Source organism: Tamandua tetradactyla, chromosome 3 (genome assembly GCF_023851605.1).
Source record: "Tamandua tetradactyla isolate mTamTet1 chromosome 3, mTamTet1.pri, whole genome shotgun sequence".
NCBI classification, from domain to species: Eukaryota; Metazoa; Chordata; class Mammalia; order Pilosa; family Myrmecophagidae; genus Tamandua; species Tamandua tetradactyla.
Genome location: NC_135329.1, coordinates 40897949 through 40920144, shown reverse-complemented (window position 1 = coordinate 40920144; position 22196 = coordinate 40897949). Strand labels below are relative to the sequence as shown.

The following is a 22196-nucleotide window of genomic DNA, read 5'->3' as shown; positions in this document are numbered from 1 at the left end:
CCATTTGTACATTTGTATTCCTTTTACTTTATTTGTTCATGCATGTAGTTTCATCAAATACAATTCTTTCATTGACATATCACATAGGCTCCTTTTGGGGTTCTCTCTCCATCTGTGTGGTGCATGCAAATCTTCATATTTCTTAAGTGTAGTACTTCCCAAATTGTTCTCCTAAGTCTAGTTCCTCATTTATTTTATTTTTGCAACTGATACCCTAATTGATCATTCCTACCCTAAGCTTTGAAAAGACTCAGATTTCATGAGTTGATAACGCAGATGCAGAGAGATTTGTAATGACTAAAGAGCTGGCCTTCAGTGGTTTCTATCCGAATGGAGAGGAGGGAATATGGAAAATGTCTATGAGGAAAGGCTTCCAAACCATTGACTTGCTGTCAATGTGCTTAGCAGCTTGGGTGAACTGTTCATGTTTAAGTTGGACTTGGTTGTCAGTAATGTAACAGTTTAATCTTTCAGGAAATATCTATCAAGCACCTATGAGGTGTGTGCACTATCGTAGTACTAGAATACAGAAGCAAATAAAACAGGTGTAAGGAATTTATAGTCCAGGGGTCAGCAAACTACAGCCTGCTGGCCAAATCTGGCCCACTGCCTGATTTTATAAATAAAGTTTTATTGGAACACAGCCATGCTCAGTCATTTGCATGTTGCCTATGGCTGCTTTGGAGCTGTAATGTAGAGTTGAATAATTGTGACAGAGACAATACAGCCTGTAAGATCTGGCTCTCCACAGAGAAATTTTGCTGATCCCTGTTATCATCCAATAGAAGCAATAGACTGAATGAGCAGTTATAAGTGTCATAGAAAATTTACACTTGTAAAAATCAGGATACTCTAAGAGTGTAAAACAAGATTCCCTAACCTATTTAGGGGTTCAATACTTGTATCCCTAAGGAACTCACATTTACACTGAAGGATTCCTCCTAAAGGAAAATTAAGTATGCAAGATGGAGGAGAGTATTTCACCTGAGAATAGCAGGAGCAAGTTCCTGGAGAACAGCGTGCTACTTATCGAAAGGAAAATAATAATTTATAATATTATTACTTAACGTTAAATACAAACTTTACTGAATCTTTCAGGTGCAGTTCAGAAAATGAGACAAGTCCCACTCAACTAGATTATAATAAGGGGAGCGTGATACAAAAAATGAGAGTGATTAATAAACTAGTCATGGTAACATTAATGATTATGAAGACAATCACAACAGTACCCAAAATCATGATTGAATGGTTATGTATTTTGTGCTACTCTTTATAAATATAATCAAAATCTCAGCCCTATAAGTAAATATCATCACTCAAGTTTTAAAAAAGAGGAGCCCGCATCTCAGCAGGTCTTAGTCCCAGGTGTGAGGTCACACCGCAGGTGAAAGTCAAATAATCCAGGTCCATCTCTCTTTTTTTGGATACTGTATGGGGGCACATTTCATTCCTTTTCCATGTATTATCATTTCAGCACCATTTGCTGGATTTTCTGTTTGGTTTTTCATTTGTTTGGGTGCTTGTTTGTTTGTTTGGGAAGTGCATGGGCTGGGAATCGAACCCGGGTCCCTGCACAGGTCCGTCTCTTTTACTTCACTAAACCATGCTTTGCCAACTGATATAGCAGACGCTTTCACTGGTGGAGAACCATAATCTTTAACTGAATTACAAATGTGCTTCACACCATCATCGCATACTGACTTTGATTTGCAGCTCTCTTCAAGTGTTCATAAACTATGGCCTCTTTTTCCTAGTAATTCTATATCTTTCAAATCAACTGCATTTGTTAAACAATAATTAATTTGTTCTTCCATTTTAATATGATTAAAAGCTTGAGTAATAGCTTAAATAAAAGTTACTACTTACCCTGAGCTGACCAATATTGCCATGCTGGGTACATGAAACTGCCCAGAATGCAACCATTATTGACCTATAAAAACAGAAATTGTATATAGTGTGACCTTATAATTCCATCCCAAAGAAAGGAAACTTGCTATTATAAATAGTGAGGGTAATTTTACTATCCACTATTTATTATCATAAATGTGTGGTCTATGTTAGATAATGTGAGCATTAAAAAATAGCTAACGGAGTCCCTTTTGAAGATGCATATTCACTTGAGAATTGTATTTGTAATCCACAACTGTACTTCCTGCCAGTAACTGAGTGCTTCTAACCACACACACACACGCACGCACATGCACATACACACACGAAATGTAATGCTAGGTAATAATAAAAGCATAATGAGACTATTGAGCAGAACAAAAAATAAGTGCTATGAGACATCAGATGAAGGGCTTGCTATTATAAATTAAAAATGCTGGGAAAGACAGCTATGCCTGATCCTAATACCCAAAGGTAGGGAATACTCTTGGTATTTGGGGGAATTAATGAGTCAGGCAGTAAGCCAGAATGGAGGTTTAAAAACTAAATTAAGGGAAATAGTTTGGAAAGTCACTTATGAAGGATATATATATATATGTAAAGAGACAATGTCATAGCTGGAAAGTGAGAAAAACTAGATATCAGGGTTCGGCTTCCCCTCCCCTCCCACACGCACAGGTTTAGGAGAAGTAAAGTGGCATCAGGTAAAGGATAGGTAAACAGGTTTGTTACTGTGGCCAGAAAGTGTCAGGAGCCAGTTGTCAAGAACTAACACTACGTTGACTGCAGGAGCAATGGAAAGAATAAGAGCCTGTAAGAACTCTGAGAAGGAACTATCTGGGATTCCCAGATTAGCATACCCATGTCTTGGAGAACAGACGAGTAATCACTGCAGTCAAAATTAACCTTCTACCAGATAATCACAAAGTATTGACCAAGTCCCCTGAGGAAGGGGAGAAAGGTTATGAAACTATTAAACCTTACCATCAGGGAATCCCCTGATACTGTGTCAAACTTTAGGGACACCCAAATCAATAGGCCATGCCCTCGATCATGAGGTTTACTCTTGTGAAGCTCATGCAGGTAGCATGGAAGCTTAGACTACCTATAGGCATGCCTAAGAGTTACTTCTGGAGGACCTCTGTTGTTGCTCAGATGTGGCCTCAGTCTCTCTAAGCCCAACTCTGCGAGTGAAATCTTGCCCTCCCCGCATGTGGGATATGACATCCAGGGATGAAAGTCTCCCTGGCAATGTGGGAGAGGACTCCCAGGGTTGAATCCAAACCTGGCACCATGGGATCAACAATTACATCCTGACCAAATCATGGTAAAAAAGAATAATTAATAAAGTATCAGTGGCAGAGAGAGTTTAAATAGAGTTGAGAGGCTACTCTGGAGGTTGCTCTTACGCAAGGTTCAGTCAGACCTTGCTGCCTATCATAAGTTGCCAACCCCCAATCAGGACCATTCCAGCCAATCCTAAAGGACACCTAGGGCAATTAATAAGATTCCACAAGGGTTCCAGGCACTAAAGTAACTTGCCAGAAACCTACAACCACCAGATGGGTCCCTGGTCCAGATAAGTCCTGACACCCAGCCCAGCCTCTCCAGAACATCAGATAGTTCCATCTCCCTACCCCGTATTGTGACAGACCCTTCTAATATCAAAAATTGAGACTTGCCACAGCCCACATAACCCCAAAGAGAGGTATGGAAAGATAAAAGGTGATGGTGGAACTATACATAGAAGATAAGATTTAACAAATGAATATGAATGCTGAATCATTAAATCGATATCTCTTTTAGTCTCCAGTATTTTAGAGCAACTAGAAGTAAAAACTAAAATTGTGAAATTGTGACCCATGTCAGAGTCTGAAATATGTTCTGCAACTAATTGTGGTGCTGTGCTTGGAAATGTATAGCTTTTTTTGTATATATGTTATTTCTCACAAAAAAAAAGAAGGAAAAAAAGTCAATTGTGATGATAAAAAATTATTTAAGCCCTCTAGTAGCCGATATTCTGGAGCACCTAGAAGGAAAAATCTGAGAGGATCGTATGGTAGCCCATGACAAACTCGGGGATCTATCCTGTAACCACTTTTTGAAGAGTGCTTTGAAAACTAGTGCTTTTTAATTTTTGCTTTGTATATATGTTATACTATACAGTAAAAAAAAGTTTAAATTTTTTTTTAAAAAATTAACCTTCTTAGTCAATTTACAATCTGTCCCTGTTGGTTCCCGTAGATGCCTGCATGGGGTTCTTTTCTCAAGAGCTGCCATTAGCACAGATGGAGATATTCCACAGCTGCTCAGAGGCAAGAGGTGTGCAAATAATTTAAATTAACTTAATCTGATATTTTGCCAGTAAATTCAGAAAATAGACTATCTTCAGTCTAGAGTTTCTTTTATACCTAAACTGTTTTAAACAAAATGATAGTTCTAAAACCACATTTAAAATATAATTGAAAATAGGGCAATGCAATGGTAGCTCAGTGGCAGATTTCTCACCTGCCATGCAGGAGACCAATTCCTGGTGCCTGCTCATGCAAAAAATAAAAAAATAAAATATACATAAATTGAAAATAATAAGAATTAACAGTCCAGTGAGTGTTTTTTCCCCTTTCACACCACAGACCTTCAACTGATTTAGAACCTCTTTTAAGATGCAGATTGATTCAAATGTTCAAAGTAAGAATTAATGTTTGTTAATTTTCTTAAAGTTTTTATTCTCCTCTTGGATTGCACAAGCATCTTTTTTTTAATATTAACAATATTAAAGAATGCAAATAAAATGGCCAGGTGAACCTAGTAATTATATTTAAGTTTTAGTTTAGTAGGTATAGATTTATGTTCTTATTAATGAATTATCTTATTGGTACACCAAACCCTTGGGGGTTTTTCTGCATCTTCCAGCTCACTATCTAGTAATATAAAATCGACCCTATTGCAATCCTTTTAGAATCTGCCTTGCTAAAGAATTGGAAGAAGATTGGATCTTTAATTGTCTATTATCAGTCCTTTTGGACTCATATTATATAAAATCCCTTCTATGATGACTGCAGACACTGCTTTAAAAACCCTCGACCTTTTGAAACAATGCCGGAATGATTCTGTGAAAACTTCCTTGTCTCCCTGCTGTTAAACTGAGGAAAAAAGAAAATTAGTCCTCTCATTAATAATGTCATATATACTCATATTTATAAAGGACTTTCACTTTCACTTTGCTGTGTTCTCCAGAACAGTGCTAGATAATGGAAAGACTTTCATTCTCAAACGAAAAAATAAAACCAGAATACACAAACATAACCTTGACACACCTGAATGCCTAACACAAAAGATGCTTAATAGTTTTGTTGCTTGAACAGGAAAGTCAGATCCTAGGCCTGTGATAGAATCTGTCAATCTGTGGCTCAGGAAGGCAGAGAGACCTGCCCTAAACAGAGCCTATTTAGAATTACTATAAATTAATTGAAATGTAGATTTCAAGTTACTACTGAAGTAAATTTACTGGATTTTTAAATTAGTTACATTTTATTATTTGAGATACTGGGACTTGCTATATTCATTGTCTATTATTATGAGAGATAGACCAATTTCATGTGGAGGCTTCGCTTTTCTGTTCTGCTTAGCTCCAGTTGAGAAGTCAAAGCTCTAATAATTTTGAACATCTCTGAATCACTCTGTGGTGAAGGTAGCATTTTGAATTTATGGACAAAGAAGAGCTTATTTCAAGAACTACTTTGTATCATATGTAAAGATAAATTCAGAGGATTAAAGATAAAGACATAAAAATCATACTGGTATTTAGCTAGAAGAGAACTTTAGTAATCTTGGGGTAGAGAAGGCATATCAAAATATGACTCCAGAGTGAGAAACCGTAAGACATTAACAGATTTGAATTCATAAAATTCAAAGCTTATACATGGTAAAAACAAACTAACTGCCACCAAGGTAAAAAATAATAATGCAAGTCTGGGAAAGAGTTTTGCAATGTAAATGATACATGTTCATATTCTTAATATATAAAGATGCCTTATAGTCAATAAGGAAAAGTGAATACCATAATATAAAAATGCTTAAAGGTCATGAAAAAACTATTCACATACCTTTATCAATAATTAAAACACTGGAGTCTATTTTAGCATATCATTTGAAAAGAAAATCTAAAAATTTATTCTGAGGAAATTTCTGGAAAGCATACAAAGATGTACAAAAATGCCACAAAGTTCTCTACTTCAATGTACATCATTGCTAGAAATTGTAAATTGCTGTCATCAGAGGATAGGGTCCAACTTTGAAGAATCTGCCCTATGGATATACCTGTCACTGCACATAAGTAGTGACACATTAAAAATGTTGCTCATTGTAACATTGTTAGTAATAGCAAAAGGTAAAATTACCTGATGATCTATCATTAGAGGACTAATTGAATAGAAGATAGACAACTATTAGAATACCAGAAAACTGTTAATAGGATACAATACAATACTATGCATCTGCTTAAAAATGAAGAAGACTTCTATGTACTGATATGGAGAGATCCAGAAGATATTAATTTAAGAAAGGAAAGCATAGAACAATATATAACTACTTTTTGAAAAAGGAAGATGGGAAAATAAGAATATAATTCATAGTAGTTTGTATTACATAAAAAAACAAAAAGAATAAGTAAGAAACTAATAAAAAATGGGGTGAGAGGGAAGGAGGTAGGTGGCAACAGGAGTAGGAACCAAACATTTCAATACACAAACTATGTGAAAAAATCTTTTTCACAGTTTTGATACCTTCAGTTATGCCAATATATTATCCATCCGAAAATAGAATGAACTAAAGCTTAAATAGAAAATTAAATATGTTAAATTGTGATTCATCTATGTAGTGGAATACTAGTAGCCATTAAATACAATGAGATGTCTTTACAAATTGACATAGAACAATCTCCACTAAATTGTCAAGTTTAAAGGGCAGTTCAAAAGTAGTAGGTAAATGGAATTCCACTTCAACCTAGGAAGCAGAAAATTGGATAAGCCATTGTTCACACCCTAACAGTGAAAAAGTGATGGCTAAACTACAATACCACAGCTTTTTAAAAACGAATCAGAGTACTGAAGTGTCAGGGCACCCAACCAGCTTCAATTCCAAGGGGTAACAGACCCTTCCAAGGAAAAATGGGATGAAAGTTCTGGCTTTCAGATGGCAGAAAAGTTGTCAGCTGCCATAGAAGTGGATAAGAAGAAATCAGCTAAAATTTTAATAAATTGCCAAAAGCTCTATGTGTCGAATCTGTGGAGGTCCAGACACAAAGGAAGTTCACAGTCGCTCACCATCTCTTTTCCACAGGCCTCTACTAGGCACTCACAAGAAAGACTGGGGACAGGGTTGGAGACACTGCAAGCCTCCCTCAATGGAGTAATTGTGCAGGAGAGGAAAGGCATGGAAGCACCATACACCCTACCTAGACCATTTTTTCATAAGGAGCAAAAGCCTTAAGGTGCTGGAGAGGGATACAGGTAAAGACCTATTATTGCTGGGAGAGGGATGAAGAAAAGTAAAAACCCTTTAACACTGGTCCTGGGCTCAGAAGGCTAAACTCTATCAGTAGAGTTATTCTACCAGAAAAGGAGCAGAACAAATCTCTTTCTCAAAACCTGACATGAATACAAAGTGTAATTTGTCTGCTATGGGGAGGGGAAAAAGGCACAACGACAAATTCTCCCCTGCATGAGGTTAGGCACATAGGGCCCCCCTAAGGTTGAGCCTTTTACAGAACAACAGAAAATCCCCCTTTCCCCACTACAAGACTAGCAAGCATCTAATAAACAGCTGGGGAAGACAAAAGCATACCCCCCATGTAAAAGCAGTAAACACAAGAAACAAGAAAATAGAATCAAGGCAGTAACACGAATAGAAACTCTAACACGGGTAGAAATGTCCTCTGCAGTCCACGCATGAACTGATGCCTGAAAACTGGGGATGAAGGGGCACACTGAGGAAACTTCCACACCCTGCCACCACCATAAGCAGAAAGCATCCGACAGTAATTTAGCCTATTGGTGCACCGAAGGTAACCATGAGATTTTAGTTTACTAATGCTGCCAGAATGCAATACACTAAAAATGGAATGGCTTTTATAAAGGGGATTTATTTAGTTGCAAATTTGCTAATGTGGGAAGGCACATAGCAACATCTGCTGGGCTTCTCTCCTAGCTTCTTGGTTCAAACAGCTTTCACCAGCGTAGTCCTTTCTACATCTCTAAACATCTGGGTCTGAGCTGGCTCTGAACTCTTCTGACTCCTCTTTCTAAGTTTCACTCAATGTGGAAGGTACTCCCCTTGGCCCACCACAGATGTAATCAGTCACAGATGAAATTCACATGTGATGACTTAAGTCCACAGCAACAGAACACCATCACCTGGCCAATTTGACACCTGGACCTAACTACTACACACAGCAACCAAACTTGAACCAAGCTCAATTCATAATTAGATCGTCTCAATTCCCCTCATTAAAAGACTGACAGTGTATGAAGCATAACTTTTTCTAAGCATGGAAACCATTTGCTTCAGCCTCTACTTGTTCTGTACATGAACACCAAGTTTTGGTTCATTTGAAATTTTGTAGACACATTAAAAGTTAGAAAAAAATCATTGTCAACAGACAAAGCATTCAACAGGAGATTCAGAGATGACACAGATATTGGAACCACCAAAGAGAACCTTAAAATAACTATGATTGATAGATAAAGGATCTGATGGAAAAAGTGGATAACATGCATTCATAAATGGGAAATAAGCAAAGAGATGAAAATTATGTCAGAAGGAAATACTACAAATAAAAGTCATAGTGTTAGAAATAAGGAATGCTGTGTATGGGCTTATCAGCAGACTCAACAGGACTGGGTAGTGAATTAGTGAACTTAAAGATAGGTCCCCAGAAATTACCCAAACTGAAGTCCAAAGTGAAAAAGAGTGGGAGTAAGGGGACAACAGAAAAAGAACATCCAAGAGGTGTGAGAAAATATCAAATGGTCTGACAGACAAATGTCTGAGACCGTAGAAGGAAAAAAGAGACAGAGAAAGAAAAAGCAGAAGAAATATTTTAAGAAATAATGGCTGGAAATTTTTTTAAAATTATAAGACATTAAACTACAAATTGAAGAATCATAGAAAATCTCAAGAAAGGTATCTTGAAGAAAGAGAGAAAAGTAAGACACATTACGTAAAAAGAAATGAAGATAAAAATTACAACAAACTTTTCATTGTAAACTGTGCAAATGAGAAGTGAATGAAGTGACATCTTTAAAATACTAGAAGAAAAATCTATTAATCCAACATTCTACACCCAGAGAAATACCTCTTAACATGAAAGTGAAATGAAGATTTTCTTATAAAAACAAAATCTCAGAAAATTCATTGCCAGCAGACCTGTGCTACATGAAATGTTAAAGGAACTTTTTAAAGCATGGATATGAAGGGGCATGATAACAGACAGATCTTGAGCTGTACAAAGAAATGAAGAGCTCTGGAACTGATAAAAATGACAATAGATATTAAAGCATTTTTGTTATCTTTGATCAATTTAAAAGATAACTGATAGTTCATAGAAAAAAATTAATAAAGTACTGGGAATTTTAACAAGTTGAAATTAAAAGTGTAACAATGATAGCACAAAGAATGGGAAGAAGGAATTGGAAGTGTATTGGTGTAAACTTATTACACTATCAATGAAGTGGAGTACCATTATTTGATGGTGAACTATGATAATTAACAATGTCTAGGACAACCACTAAGCAAATGTAAGAATAGACTATAATAAGCCAGTAGTTAAGACAAAGTGAAATCACAAAATATATTCAATCAAAAAAATAGGCAGAAAAGGAGGAAAAAGACAACAGAATACAGATGAAACAAAAACTAACAAACAAAGTGATAGATTTAAATCCACAGATATCAATAACATCATTAATTGTAAATGGTCTAAATATTGCAATAAAAAGATACTTGAAAGAAATGCAACATCTATTCCTGGTAAAAATCCCACAAACTAGGAACAGAGGGGAACTATCTCAACCTGAAAACCTACAACTAACCTTATACGTAATGATGAAAGACTGAATGCTCCCCATCTAAGATTGGGAAAAAGGCAAGGATGTCAGCTCTTACCACTTCTATCTGACACGATACTGAAAGTCCTAGCCAGTGCAATAAATGTGCAGATAAATGACATACACATTGGAAAGACCTAAATAAAAGATTCTATTTACAGGCAACATGATTTCTATGTAGAAAATTCTAAAGAATATTTTTTTAAATGGATAGAATGAATAAGTGACTTTAGAAAGGTTGGGGAATCAACCTAAGTCATTTGTATTTCTGTGCACAATGAAAAATTGAAATGGAGTAGCACCATGAACATAGCATAATTATAAATCTAACAAAATATGTGCATGATTTTGTGCTGAAAACTATGCAGTTTTGCCGAGATAAATAAGACAAAAACTCTGTTCAGGGATCAGAAGACAATGTAGGATGACCTGTGTAGGATGTCATTTCTCTCTAGATTGATTTATAGATTCCATTCAATTCCATTAAGAATTCCAGAAGGCATTATTTTGTAGAAATCAAGAAGCATATTCAAAAATTTATGAAAAATTTTTAAACATCTAGAATAATCAACACAATTTTGGCAAAGAAAAACAAAGTTGGAAGACCTCCACTAATTTCTAGAATTACTTGGAAGCTACCACAATGAAGAAACTGTGGCAATAGCAGGACAGACACATAGATAAACAGAACAGAATGAAACATTCAGAAAAATAAATTTTTAAAAAGAACCTCAACCCTATTTCTTACACGTTATACAAAAATTAACTTGAAATGGATACTATACCCAGATGTAAAGTCTATGTCTTAAAAAATTCTAGAATACAGTTGAAATATTTGTGAACTTATGTTAGGCAGATTATTTTAACCAAGACACAGAAAGCCTGGGCCATCATGTAAGAAAAATTGATAAATTTAACTTCATAAAATTTAAACTCTTTGAAAGATACTTTTTTGAACAAATGAAAGAGTAAGCCGCAGACTGGGAGAAAACATTTAAAAAACACAAATCTGAAAAACGCAGAATGTTAAAGGAGCTGAAAACCAGAAACAGATGGATGGTTGCCAGGGGTGGGGTGGGATTTGACTACACAAAGGCACTAGAACTCTTTGGGGTAGAGGAAATGTTCTATATCTTGATTGTGGTGAAGACGGTAGGCATTTGTCAAAATTCTTAGAGCTGATCAGAAAGTGAGTGGCATTGACAGATTAAATAACTGAACCAAAACTGGCAGAACTAGATGTTGCAGCAACAAAGGATAGAGGAGGATAAAATGAAATCATGTGCATGCTGCTCCTCAGTGGCCAGAAATAATCTTTATTCTAATATAGGAAGGGCAGGAACATATATCAGCCTCCTGACACTTCCCTTTTTTGATATATTCATGTCCAAGTGATTTAAGACATGAGATGACTACATCCAAAATTTCCCTGTCTTCCCTTTGTTAGGGTGAGGGGACCTATTGAGTAACAAAAAAAAAAATTCTGGCTACTAGTAGAGAGTTATGAGATGATGAGCTGGTCCGTTGATCTGCCCTAGGAAAAAATGAACTATCTTTTTTTCTCCAAACATAGAATAGCATAGTCATTATGGAAACCTGAAAAATTGCTCCAACAATTTCCTGGGATTCACTGGTCTGTGGCAGATAGTTATGCAGCTTTCAAGGAGGAGTGAAGATGCTTTTGAGTATCACTCTGAACCCAAGCTGATATGTGAGTGAGAAGGCTTTTAAAGAAGTCAGGGGTTATGTAGAATCCATCTAGAAAGACTAATTGAAGATCTCTCAAAGTACTTTCCACATTTTTTCTGTATCCTGATGTTGGGACTGCATTTTGATCTCGGAATAGCAAATCTCGGAACAGTCACCTCCTAGCATTCTTAAATGCTCCCCGGGGTACTGATCCAAACAAACCCTACTTTTCATTTCACAAGCTAATCTCCTTACGTTCTCAGCTTTCTGTTTCTGCCCATCCATAGCCCAAGTTAAATTTAACTGGGTCCTATGGCATATTCTTCATAATCTGATCGCTGACAACCTATCAAGTCTTATTTCTCATTATTCCCCAAACATGAAATCTACATTCTACTTAATAAATGAACTGCTGGGCGGGCCACGGTGGCTCAGCAGGTGAGAGTGCTTGCCTGCCATGCCCGAGGACCCGGTTCGATTCCCGGTGCCTGCCCATGTAAAAATAAATAAATAAATAAATGAACTGCTATTAAAGCATCAGTAAAATAATCATTTTTAAATTGTCTAAAAATAAAGATCATCAATTTTAAAGATGTGCATAAGGCTGATTCACATTCACCTATTTCTTAAACGCTTCTATTTTGTTCAGAAAAGGACCAGAGGCTAGACTCCTTGAAAATATCACATACCTTAAGTGTGCATTAATGGGAAACCATACGTTTCCATGGAGAAGCAATCCACTGAATTGGAGGTAAAGGACTGAAGGTGCAAGAATGACACCTGGCTCTCTGCCCCTCAGGTCTCTGCCCAGAAGGGAAGCAATTCCATGGCAAACTTTGCAGACTCAACAGGAGTCTGTCTTTGAAGGAATTTCAAGTTTCTCACCCACACATCTCTTAATTTAGTTTTAATTGTTTCTCTAGTAGGTTTCTCAGATTTTAGTTGGTTTGTTTCTTTTCTGTTTCTATATGCACTATAGCACTATAGTCTTATTCCAACTTTTCTCCCAGTGTTTTTACTTTTCTAAAGCTCCCATTTTAAATTCTATGTTTTATTTATTCCTTTCTACTCTTTCTAAATTTCCAGTATTTTACTTTGGTATCTCATTTCTAGCCTGCCGTAACTACACCTCATGAAGATGAGTTAAGAAGGAGCTCCTAAAACCCCAGTTCTTCATTTATTAATAAATATCCACTAGGACCATCAGTCTCTGGGCTGCATCTGGGGTCCTTGTCACCAATCACCATCCAACCCCTTTATGGGGAACTGCACACTCAAAAAGCCGTAATTCACAAAACACATAAGCATTTGTTTTGTTAACCAAATATGCCACTGCAGAACAAACTAGAACTGCAGCTTAGAGAGGTCATACCTAGCAAGAAATTCTCCTAGTAATATGCTGATCTGTCCTTGTCCAAATCTAAGTGGCACTAAGTCTCTCACAATCCAGCCTGGCAATATTGTAGCCAGGTTCCTAAAACACCATGTGCTGCTTTGAAGCTATTATGTTCCCCAGAAAATCACGTCCTTTAATCCTCATTCAGTATTGCTGGGTGGGATCTTTTTTATTGTTTCCATGGAGATGTGGCCCACCCAATTATGGGTGGTAACTTTTGATTAGATGGTTTCCATGAAGATGTGTCTCCACCCATTCAAGGTAGGGTTGCTTACTGGAGCCCTTTAACAGGGAGCCATTTTGGAAAACACTCAGAGCCAGCAGAGCCAAGAGAGCCTTCCAGATATCTTTGGAGATGCAGAAGGAAAACACCCCAAGGAATCCTTATGAAACATGAAACCAGGAGAGCTAGCTGGCAGATGTTGCCATGTGCCTTTCCAGATGACAGAGGTGTTCTAGACCCATTTCCCTTTCTTGAATCAAGGTATCTTTCCTTGGATACCTTAGTTTGAATATTTTCATGGTCTTAGAACTGTAAACTTGCAAATTAATAAATTCCCTTTTAAAAAGCTGTTCCATTTCTGGTATATGGCATTCCAGCAGCTTATCGAGTAAAACACACCATTAATTAATGAAATTAGTTAATTATTAAATTGATTTTTAAATTATTTATACTTATTGTGAAAAGTTACCACAACTCATAATTGTATAAAGTAGAAGGGAGTATCTACTGCCAAAAATTTTACATTTTACTTCCACACTTTTATGTATGCCTATAAAAATACGTCATTTTTATATTTCTTTTTTTTTTTTTCCATGGACAGGCACTGGAAATTGAACCCAAGTCTCTGGCATGGCAGGCAAGAACTCTGCCACTGAACCACTATTGCCCACCCTGTATATGTCATTTTAAAACAAAAATGGGATCATATTATGCATGTAACTCTTTAATTTCCCCTTTTTCCCCCCTCAAATATTTTATTAGTTTTATATTACTGTCAAGATTACCATATACTTAGCAGCTTAAAACAAGAGAGATTTATTATTTCATAATTCTGTAGGTCAGAAGCCTGACATGGATCTTACTGAGCTAAAAATCAAGTTGTCAGCAGGGCTGTGTTGCCTTCTGGAGGCTCTAGGGAAAAACCTATTTTCCTTACACGTTTTTGCTGCTGTATGGCAGAGGTTCCTGTGTCCTGTGAAGGTCAACCAAGGGTACTTCCCAATTTCTCCAGGCCATTAACATGCTTTGGTTCATGGCTGCCTTCTGCATCTTCAAAGCCAGCAGCGATTATGTTAGGTTGCATCTCTGACATTTCTGCCTTCCTCTCCTCCTTTCTAGGGTCCATGTGGTTACAGTGGATCCACCTGTATAATCCAGGATAACCTCCCTATTTTAAGGTCAGCTGATTATGAACTTCAATTCCATTGTAACCATCCTCCCTTTTGCCATGTAATATATTCATAGGTATACACTAGGAAGTGAAGGCAATAGACACCAAAATCCTACCTACCACAACCATCCATCATGTATATTTTTCTATGACAGTACGTATCTCAAATATTTTAGTGGCTACCTTGTATTTTAATATATGGATAGGCTATGTATCCATTTCTTTATTATTATGGAATTTTCATCTAAATTTGCCTTCTTGCAAATAATGTTTCAAATAAAATATTTCTTTGTTAATGTGCAGCCACCCACATACTTATTGCCAGTGTATTCTCTTCTTGGCAGCACCATAGGGAATTTCTCTTGGGGTATACCTCCCTGTAAATTTATTATCCTCATTGGTAGGGCTAAGAGGAGCCAAACTAGAATGAAGAGTATTCAGGACAGGGATTATCCATAATTAGTTTAACCCTCCACCCCAATAAAGCTTCCATAAAGTTCAAGTTTAAAAGTAGGTTTAATTTTACCTAATTGTACCCCCAAATCTTACAGATTTACCTTCCACATGCTCTATTTTTTTTTTTTCAGTGCCTTCTCTGGAAATGTAAAGTCAGTACTTTTGGCCCATGACCATTACCCTGAAAACATAATGGGACATCATCTTAGAAAGAGCATAATTCTGAAGAACAGCTTGATAAAACTGTTCTTAGGTCACATTGAGAATCTCCAAATTTTATATAATCTAGCCTCACCCAAAACTCCATTCCTTTGCAGAAATCCATTGTCAAGTCATTCATCTGTATAAATCACTCAATTTCAAGAAATAAAGATCTTGTAATATACTTATAGATTTGGCTACCAGGAAAAATAAACTTAACTACAGACAGTAGTCTGTCAACTTCAGGGGGATTGTCGAGAGAGAAGAGGATGGTGGTCTGAAATGAGACCAGAGAGCATTTTAAGGACCAGATCGCATATCCAGCTCTTGGACTTATTTAATAATTTTCTATTGTTTTCCTTTTTTCTAATTCATTGATTTCTGCTCTTACTTTTTCTCCTTTTGTTTTCATTAAATCAATTGTGTTGTATTCTTCAATTCAATGCTAATTTTGTAATGAAAGTGCTTACAAAATTTACTAAAAATGTATCTTCAGCTACATCTTTTATTTATGTATGTATCTATATATGTGATGCTTTTGAATCATCATTTTCTAGATATGTTGAAATTTTCATTTTGCTTTCCACTTTCACTGTATTTTGAGTTGGGTGAATTAAGTGAAAGAGATAATTTTATGAGGATAAAAATAGGCACCGTTAATTTTCTTCCTTTTAATTACTTTTTAAACTTTTAAATATATTTTAAAATATAACATTAATATGTATGCAATTCATTTAGCCTTCTTTTCAGCCCTTCCTTTTGGTAGTAACCTAGACCTAGAGATATAGTATATCATCGTTTTCCAACTTTTCCCATTTCTGAGCTCTCAATTCTCCAAGAAGTCAAGTCATTCCTGACAACACTCACAGCTATGAAAGGCACTTGCTAACTCTTCAGTCTACCAGTGAGGCATTTTTTGCTACTGTTCATCTAATCATGGTATGCTATTTATGATACAGTATCCTAGGTCCTTTGGAATGTTCATCTCGTGATTTCTTACTGAGCTCTCATATCATAACAGACAAAGAATTTTCCACCTTTGAGCAAAGGAGTGTTGAAAGCAATCATTCATCCCTTAAAAATGAACCACTTCCTTTACTTGTAGACTCCCAATGTCTAATAGGAGCAGCACAGATATATCAGTTGACTACTTCTATAAAAAGTCAGAAAGATTTTTCTCTTTATGAATCAGACTTGAGTGGCTGTCAGGGTACTGACTTTTAAGTTCATAGAGAATGCATTGAGTAAAGAGGATAGAGCAAGGGTGAGGCAAATCTGTAAGATTTGGGGGCATGATAAAGTAAAATGAACCTGAATTCTAAACTTGAAGGAAGTCAGAGATTGGAAGCACAAGAACCAACTTGCCATTGATGACTTGACGATGGAGGAAGCCATGGGGAAGAGGTCTAGTAGCCTGAAGCAACTGAGAGCAACCCTTGCTGCCAGGCAGCAGTGAAATGGGAACCTCAGTAACACAACTGCAAGGAACTGAATTCAGCCAAAACCTGAATGAGCTGGGAAACATATGTTTTTTTCTCAGAGCCTCCAGATAAGAATTCAGTCTGGCTGACACAGTGATGTTAATCTTGTGATATAGTGAAGAAAAAAAAAAAAAAAAACAAGCTCAATCACACCATGCATCACTACAGAAATGTGAGCTAATAAACAAGTATGGTTTTAAGCCACTAAATTTGTGGCAATTTGTAATGCAGCAATAGGAAACTAATGCAGGTATGCATCAAAATATTAGTAATAGTTTCCTCTGAGTGGTGGACCTACAACTGATTTTTATTTTCTTTAAATATTTTCTAAACTTTCTGCAAAAGAGCATGTTCAAATAAAAAAAAAGATGTTGAAAATCATTTTCATTGTCTTCTAAGCCCCCTTGTAACCTATAAGTGCTGTTTTTTCAATAATAAGACTGTATTTAAAAATGAATTATCCTTGTGTTGGAAAGTTACCATAGTAATAAATTTATGCTCACTGGCTTTATTATACTTTTCAGCTATAAATGGAATTATAATTTTATGTGTGTTTTAAAGTCACAGAAATGAAATTTATTCCCAATGATATTACCACATTTTGCGTTGCCAAACTTATTTTAAATGACAAATGCAATAGCAGATTGTTTATAAATAGATAGTTGTCCTTGAGTATAGTGGATTTTCTGTTATCACCAGAGAACCCAATTTCCGTGATGGAGTGTAAGGAATGAGCATTGAGCATTACTAAGCTAGAAGCTCTCTAAGATTACTTCCACCTCCAAAGATTATCGTTTATAGTTTGGAGAATAGAGGCATTATATCACTAGCCAAGATAACGAAGTATGTATAAAATAGCAGCAACATATATATTTATAATTATTAAACCATGTTTCTAAGCCTTATTTCAAGTTCTATGATGCTTTTCCTCTGCTGGAATCCTTGGCCAAACATATTGTAATTTTCCTACAACTGGATGATAATGACTATTTTTCCTGTCAACTACTCAGAAATATATATCACTCAGTTGAAATTTGATTTATTTTTCTCAATTATTTCTCTTTAAATCAACTTATTTAGTTAACGGGTAACTTTAGGTTTCCAAAACAAAGAGAAAGTGTTATTCCAAGTAGAAGTTATACTTTAATTTCATAATTAGCTGAGTTTTACAGTCATTCCTCTAAGAAATTTAGTTGCCTTCACTCTTGTTCTACCATTCTTACTTAAAAAATCAAAGTCACATCTACCCTTCTTCTGAGTCCTGGTAATGCACAAATCTTCTCCAACTGTCTTATTATTGCTTAATATTACTTATATTCTGCTACGATCCAAATAGCCACTCTATGCTCCTGAATCCCCAGTCTTCATATAGATATCACCACCGTGATCACCCTTTGTAAATGGTGGATTTGCATCCCTTTAAATCATTGTTTAAACCATCCAGCCATCCACCATCTTAGATGGTGGTAAAGGGTCAAAAAAAAAGATATGTGATTCTGGTGTTGGGGTTATTAAGGAGACTCAAAAGATTGGAATATTAATATGAAAACATTTTATCCATTTTCACCAAACTCAAGAATCTTCTCATCCCAGCAGCTGCAGTAAGGACATGCCTAAGACTTTCTTAGACTGAGTCCATAAAGTTATAGGCACTATCCAGACAGGCTTGATTTTTAAAACTTCAATCTCTTATCCTATTCAAAGCTCTTTTCTTTCCTTCCCCTTATAAGGATGAAAGATGAAGCTTTGGGGACATCTATAATCACAATTTACAGAAGAGATTTACAGCATAAAGGTCTAATCTCATGCAATTTCATCTAGCCTTCACTGTTCCCAGTGCTAGCTTCTACAGCAGTGGGATGGGGGAAGTAGAAAGAAGGCTTCTTAGTAGACTGCCCAAGATTGAGGTACTCTCTTGGTTGATTGTCACTTTTTTTTTTAGGGTTGTTTCTTTGGCTGGTACATTTTTTAGTTCATCTAAGCATCCTGAGGTGGGTCTCCCCCTTCCATTGTTCCCTAGAATGGAAAAGATAACTCAGTTTCCCCACTTCCTGCTCAGAACCCTACTACTGCCTGAGGCTAATTCCCACAGCCTCTTTTCAGATGCTATACTCATTGGGCAGCTCTGTTTTCAGGAGCAGTGTGGGTAAAAGGACTCAAACCCAGACACTTTTTAAATGTCTATTTGACCTGTGGGGAATATACATGTAATTGCTATAGACCAAAAGGTAGACATACAGACCAGATCACAGATACCCCATCTCTCAGGTCTGACATCTCTCTCTGGCCCTCCTTCATGCCCTAGCAGCACCCTGGCTCATCAACATTAAGACAGGAGGGCCCATCAATGTCATCAGAAGGGAGACAGTTTATTCAGGCATCTCCTGATCTATATAAATGATTTCCTTTGGCCTTCTACTTGGCTTCGTTGGAGAGAAAGCATTCCATTCCCCTCTCCCAATGGAAGGGAATAATAACCCTCTTCAGGCACAATTTACTCTCTCAAAAGGTAGCCTCTGCTATTTTCTCATATCTGACCTTTATATTGACTATTGTGTGAAGCTGCGGATGGGATGGCTTTGGCAGTGTAGAGCTGTTTCTCCTGAAATGGAGGAGGCTGTCCTTAACAGCTGTTGACCTAGAATGTAATGTTCTTAATACCTGGCATCATCAGCTTTGAATCTAGTCTGTTAATCCAGGGCAACAGGAAAAATTTCACTCAGCACCCAACGCTGTGAGTTTTTATAGGTCTCTACAAACATAAATGCACATACACAAGTATATAGATAATAAATGCTATTAATTGTATACATCCATGTTCTAGGCTGTGTTTAGTGCTTTACTCACATCATCACATTTAATTCTCACGACAATCTTTCAGAGTAAGCGTCATTATCTCTATATTATATATGAGAAAATTAAGGCTAGAAAAGGTTTAATCACTTGCTTGCTTCAGACATGAGTGAGCAGTGGGGCTACTCTGATTTACACATGACCCACCACACAAAAGTCTTTGCATTCAGGTTTTGCTCTTTCGTATCAATCTGGTCTCAACTCAGATGTCACCGCTTGAGAGAAATCATTTCTCACTGCTTCACTGAAATTTGTCCTCATACTCTTTCCTGCTTCTTAGTACCTATTAGAATTATTTTTTTCATAGTGTTTAGTACTATACGAAGCTATCTTGTTCATACAATTGCTTCCTTACTTATTTTCTTTTTCAATTTCTTTACCTTTGCCCTATTGCCCATCCTACTCCCCTCAGAGGAAATAATCTTACCTCTATGAAATCAATTGGCTGTCTTGTTCCCCTCGTATCTAGAGCAGAACCAGACACATGGCAGATATCTGTAAATATTTTATGTTGATTCTAGATCCTGTGCCTCTACATAAGCAATTCTAATACAATCTAGAAATATGGAATACAAGGTGAAAGTATCCAGAGAAGGACAGAGTTAAAGAGCTATAGGCTTTCACAGATATTCCTACCACCTAAATTGATAGAGGGAGGATAAAAGGAGAATTGAGGGAAGAGGTGGCATTTAAACTGGCCTTAAATATCCAAGCACTTCTCCCCCAGGATAATTCTCCAGCTTTATTCCATTGAATATCTGATTTCTCTGTGAATCAGAGCATCCATGCCAACTTCACATAATGACAGTTATTTTCTGGTCACACCTCAATAGTTGTTCCCAATTGCCAGTGAATCCAATCTATCAAGATTCTCAAAAAAAATTCTATTTCATCGGCTTCTTCTATTTATGGTAAAGTTGATTATGTTCACTAAAATTCTCCACTTTAATCATGAAAACCTTTACATGCTATTTTTCCCCCACTTTCTCAAATTTTTATTTATTAAAGATGGGTCTAAAATGCACTTCTCTTTCCTCTCCCAGATCATGTGTTTCCTCCAATTTCCTCCCTATTTTATCCACTCAGGAAAATCATTCCTAAAATATGAATGTGATCGCACTGCACTTTGATTCATAAAGACGTACATGATGACCTCAGCACCCTCAGATTTGAACTGAAAGGAACCTTCAACATCATTCTAGTCCAGCAAGCCACAGACTTTCAAATACAGGATTTCTTTCCCTGGTTCCCCATTTCATTATTGGATGATTTCTGATGTTGGAAAGTTCCCTTGGTGACGATTTTCTTTTTGTCATTTCCAATACATTATTCTTGTTTTTCAATCTTCTGTTGCTCCTTTAGTTCCTAATTAAGTTCTGACCTCCTCAAATGGAAGGACAATATGCTCTCATTTCTTTTTATCATTCCACAGTAGTTATCATGCAGTGAATGTTTGATAAACATTATAAACTGACTAGAGTATGTATATGATCTTTTACATGGTGCAGTTATACTGTTACTTTAGTTTCCAATGGATGAATATTTACTGAACACTTTAATTATTTACTGTCACAATAGAATGGTAGATTTTACTGTCAGTTGACCCTTATATTCATGCCAGGGGCATACTCAAATTATTTGTTATATTCAATATTTATCATTAAACATTGCAATAATAAAAGAATTCTGTTTCCTTCAGTAGTAGTTACTTCTTATTTTACAAAATGGCAGGTAAGCGAATACTTAATCTACAAAAGTCAATAGTCAAAAAATATGACTGATATGAAAGCACATATTTTACTGTCTCCATGATATGTAATTTCAAATGTTAACTAGTAAAAGAACTGTAACAAAGGTAGCCACATATTCACCAGCACATAACTCTTTCTTAGTACATGCCATGTATATTGAACTTACCTGTTTTTACATTTGTTTCACCCCACTAAACTTCACTATAAATTCCTTGAGGGAGGAGAATGTCTTAGTTATCCTAATACAAAGCAAGTACTTACTAATAATTAAATGAGCTAAGTTGCAAAGAAGGTAATTTTTAACTGAGGCCAAGCATGTGCCATTATTATCGATATTATTAGGGAGCTGTACTCCAAGTACTATTTTTCTGTAACTCTATTCCAGTCATTTTGTTTGTTAGGCTAATAATTTTTAAATTTTTGAGTCATACAGAAAATACATACCTCTGAAGGTCATACAGAGATAATGAAGAATTTAGAATACAGCAGCAGATTTCTATTTTAGAAAGATCAATTTGAATGTACTTCAGAGGATAGAATGGATGAGGCAAGGCTGGGCGGACACAATTAAGTGTCTATCGAGCAATCTAGGTGAGATATAAGAGACTGAATTAGCAGTGGCAGTGCAAATCGAAAAATTAGGTCAGATACTAGAGATGTTAAAGGGGTAGAATTTAACAGGACTTGGTGAATGTGAGATGATCAAGAGGGGCTGGTATAGGATGACACCTGAGATTCAGATTTGGGTAGGGTCGGTGGTGCTATTCAATGTGACAAAGAGTACAGAAGCAGGAGCAGATTTAGGGGAAATATACCAAGCCCAGCTTTGGGCAGATTGAGTTTAAAGTGGTAGAGAAGAGTACTTTCCATCAGCCTAATGGTTGGGTAACAGAGCCACAGCAGGGCTGCAGGCCCAGGTTTCTCATCTGGTCTAGACTTACCAGATCTAGTGCTGATTACTGAGTATGTGAGGCCCTCTGCCT

At 36.4% G+C, this 22196-nt stretch overlaps 1 protein-coding gene and 1 long non-coding RNA gene across 3 annotated transcripts in view; one reads left to right on the top strand and one right to left on the bottom strand.

The window, feature by feature from the left end:
- Positions 1 to 22196, top strand: part of DLGAP2 (DLG associated protein 2) — a 1049558-nt gene that overhangs the window by 893442 nt on the left and 133920 nt on the right. The gene's annotated exons all lie outside the window — the stretch shown is intronic.
- LOC143677253 (uncharacterized) overlaps positions 1 to 22196 on the bottom strand; it is a 96288-nt gene that overhangs the window by 53538 nt on the left and 20554 nt on the right. Inside the window, exons 4-5 of one of the 2 annotated variants that reach the window (XR_013172479.1) lie at positions 21658 to 21800; positions 1867 to 1930 (exon numbers count right to left, since the gene is read on the bottom strand). This is a non-coding gene — a long non-coding RNA (uncharacterized LOC143677253). The remainder of the gene's footprint in view (positions 1 to 1866; positions 1931 to 21657; positions 21801 to 22196) is intronic. The other variant, XR_013172478.1, reaches the window with a different exon arrangement.